Below are 3,869 nucleotides of genomic sequence, written 5' to 3' on the forward strand. Positions count from 1 at the left end.
ACAGCTGAGCCCCACTGGGCCGGTGTACTTTCGCGGATTTTCCCCGCCTGGTGTCACACACAGGGAGCCAGCTTTTGCAAAGGATAGCCGTTTTTATGCTCTGAAGTCCCTCCCTGAAAATGGCGTCTGGGCGAGCGAGGGTTTCTGGAGGCTCTTTTTGCCCCACACGCAAGAGTTTCACACGCAAGAGGACAGTAGACAGACATAACAGGTCACACTCACAGTCTTTCACAGCTGAGCCCCACTGGGCCGGTGTACTTTCGCGGATTTTCCCCGCCTGGTGTCACACACAGGGAGCCCCTCTCTCTCTTTCTTTCTTTCTTTCTTTTCTTTCTTCTCTTTTCTTTTTCTTTCTTTCTTCTTTTCTCTTTTTCTTTTCTTTCTTTTTCTTCTCTTTCTTTCTTTCTTTTTTTCTTTCTTTCTTTTCTTTTCTTTCTTCTTTCTTTCTTTCTTTCTCTCTCTCTCTCTCTCTCTCTCTCTTCTTTCTTTCTTTCTTTCTTCTCTCTTTCTTTCTTCTCTTCTCTTTCTTTCTTTCTTTCTCTTCTTTCTCTTCTTTCTTTCTTCTTTCTTTCTTTTCTTTCTTCTTTCTTTCTTTCTTTCTTTCTTTCTTTCTTTCTTTCTTTCTTTCTTTCTTTCTTTCTTTCTTTCTTTCTTTCTTTCTTTCATTTTTTGGCTTTTGGATCACACCCTGCAGCACACAGGGGTTACTCCTGGCTCTACGCTCAGATATTGCTCCTGGCAGGCTTGGGGGACCATATGGGATGCCGCGATTTGAACCACCATCCTTCTGCATGCAAGGCAAATACCCTACCTCCACGCTATCTCTCCAGCCCCTAGGCTAATATTTCATCAGGGATGCCTTTTTGTATATAGTCCAACAGAATCTTATTTAGGGCAGAATGGGACAGAATGTTCCAGTGAAGGAGTAGTGTTGATGTACAAATTTAACAAAGCTTTGACTCTCATGGAATAATTGAGATCTCTTTTCTTTACTTTAAAGCATTTTGGCCTTATTTGTCTCCTGCTTATCTAACTATCCACACCTTGAGAAGGCTCCTTACTTCTATCAGTGGCTAGAAACACATCTCACTTAAAATGAGGAAACCAAGTTGGCTCCGTTATCGGAGTGATAAATCAAGGGAAGCTCCTTCTGCAGAGGATAAAGAATTCTCAGCATGTCTAGCACAGCTTATCCTATTCCTTTGGGTTCAATGTGGTACTGTACATAGGAACATTTTAAGAGCATTACCCAGCTAGGCAATAAACATGCTTTTAAGGGCTTATCAGTATATGCTGACTCAAAATAGAAATGATATCATTTGAACTTACTCTGTCTTCCTCCATTTTTTCTAAAGATGCCCCCAATGGCAGTTTCCTTCTGTAAGAGAGACATCTCAGAAATAAGATTATTTTATATTTTAAATAACATAAAAACATGCCAACCAAAAGATTCTAAATTATACTTATTTAGAATTTTATGAGATTAATATTCTTACTGAAAATATCAAGCCTAGCCTCTCTCTGTGTGTACTTGGAGTCATTTAGAAGCTATGACTGGTACCAGTCCACACCACTCACACTGCTTTTTGTGATGATATGAACCTTTGGAGACAGAGGGTGAAGAAAAATATAGGAAATAAAAGAGGAAAGGATATCTACGGCCATACCACCCTGAACGCACCCAATCTCATCTGATCTCAGAAGCTAAACAGGGTAGGGCCTGGTTAGTACTTGGATTTGGAGACTGCCTGGGAATACCAGGTGCTGTAGGCTTAAACAAAAGGGGGGTGGGGAAAGGGAGTAGAAAATCCTAATCAAAGAAGCAAAAGAACACACAGCCAGAGTTAGAATTAAGGAAACTGATGCCTATTTTCCATTATGTTTGGAATCTGAGGACAAGAATTACTTGGAACACTTGGAAACTTTCTTCTGAAGTTCCATTAGAAGCTATAATTCAGAGACTTTTATTGTTGTTTTTGGGTCTGATCTGGCTGTATTTAAGGTTTACTCTTGGCTCTGTGCTCAGGGAAATCTGCTAGCGGTACTTGGAAGACCATATGCTGCACTAGAATTTGCAAAGAAAGTCTAACTCCTGTACTATCTGTTAGTCACCTAATCTGGATACCTAGACTAAGATACCCTAAACCTCTTTAATTTGCTTCTAGTTACTGTTTCAGAGCTTCCTGTTCTTAGAGTAATGCTAATAAGCCTCTTGAAAGTGAATGGTTCTTGCTTTCATTTTGAAAGCAATAGAGAAGTGACCTGGGGACACATAGTCTCTTCTGTCATCAATTTGGAAGTTGAAAACTCAGAAGAAACAGAGTCCTGGCAGATATCTTGAGAAGAATGGAAAGCAAGGAGGAGGGAGATTTCTCAGATAGCTTCAGAAGAGTTTCTAACAGAAAGTACTAAGAACAGTTGAAACTACCATCTTGGTCCCAGGGTAACAGGAAATCTCCTGCCCCACTATCTTTCAGCTGAGGCAGTACTTGAGCTAAGTAGTAGCTCTATGGATTTGAAAAATTTGTGGGAAAGAGATGTTTAGTTATCTTCTCTCCAGCCTTTTGTCTCAAAGCAGTCTTCTTTAGTAACCTTAAAAATCTATGAACCTCACAAGTCACTCTCTGTTACCCGCTAAGCACCAATCACCTTGACAATTTATTCATGGTCAATTTTGGTCAGTGGCAACCTTCCTTGATTTGTACCTCGGGATATTACTTCGTTTCAGTTGCTCTCTGCTGGATTCAAGTTGCATGAACATGGTTTTACCTTCCTGAGTCAACTGGGCTGTGAGACTTCTCCTGTGTTACAGAAAGCCACAGGGTTAGATCTTATTGCCTATCTAACTTGCTCTCTATGGAACTAAGCAATTTCATTGCTATGTGTATGTGGATGGGAGGACTAAGGGGAGCAGAATGGTCAGGGAGAGAGTATTTAACCCTCTTTACAGCCTACTGTCATCATGAGTCTCTTTTATTTTTGCATTTATCCTTTTACCCTTTGGTGATGTATTCTCACAGTTGTTTGCTGTCCATTCTCACATAGTTGATTTATAACAGTCCTTGTACTGTATGTGCTTAGTGGTTACTATTTTACTATCTGGCAGTGCCCTGAAGGTAGGAACTGAATCAAATTTGCCACTTCACGATCAAGTGTTGTATCTAGAACTTTTTTAGTGAGTGAATTAGAATAAAAAATATCTTGTATCACTGCAACACAGGACAAGGTGTTGGCAGAGTGAAATTGGACCATGGATGTCTCCATCAGAGGTTTGTATAGTTGACAGTGACTAATGGCAAAGGTTTACTTATAGGCATCTTTGATCTGATCTCTAAAGGGTTTGGTTTTGAAAGGAAGAAAATCTCATGAGACAGGTCAGAGGAATATTGATGCAGCTGCTAACTTGTTCAAAAAACTTAGTACTTCCTTCCCTCTTGCCTCTTTGTACCAAGGAAACAAATATCACCACATAACACAGGCATCAAGGTATCTGGGTGGTATGAGCACAGTGTCTATTGGGGGAATCAGGCCCTTAAGTAACCTTCATGAACCATGAAGGGTGATCCTCAAGGTAGGTTTGCTGGAGGAAAAACTAAAATGACAAATTGTGCCCTAAATGATTCTAAGTTTTCAATTGACATACATGTTCCATAGATCAGGTGCACAATTGATCAGCAGGCACCAATTGTCACTCCATTTGTCTAGGGAGACTGTTAAGGTTCCCCTCATGCCTGGGTCTCAGGTCTATGCTATCTGCAGTCCTGCCCATTCCTCCAGGTAACAAAACAAAGTCTTCATCATTCAATCTCACACATTTCAGCCTTGGCTTTGCCTCTTGTGTACCTCTTAGTCCTCTCCAGAGGCTGAAG

General features: G+C 40.6%; 1 pseudogene; it reads left to right on the top strand.

Moving 5' to 3' along the window:
• Positions 1-1,653: 1,653 nt before the first annotated feature.
• LOC126014889 (uncharacterized) lies at positions 1,654-1,773 on the top strand (annotated as a pseudogene).
• The last annotated feature ends 2,096 nt before the right edge of the window (positions 1,774-3,869 follow it).

The sequence above is a fragment of the Suncus etruscus genome, chromosome 7, assembly GCF_024139225.1.
Source record: "Suncus etruscus isolate mSunEtr1 chromosome 7, mSunEtr1.pri.cur, whole genome shotgun sequence".
Taxonomy (NCBI): Eukaryota; Metazoa; Chordata; class Mammalia; order Eulipotyphla; family Soricidae; genus Suncus; species Suncus etruscus.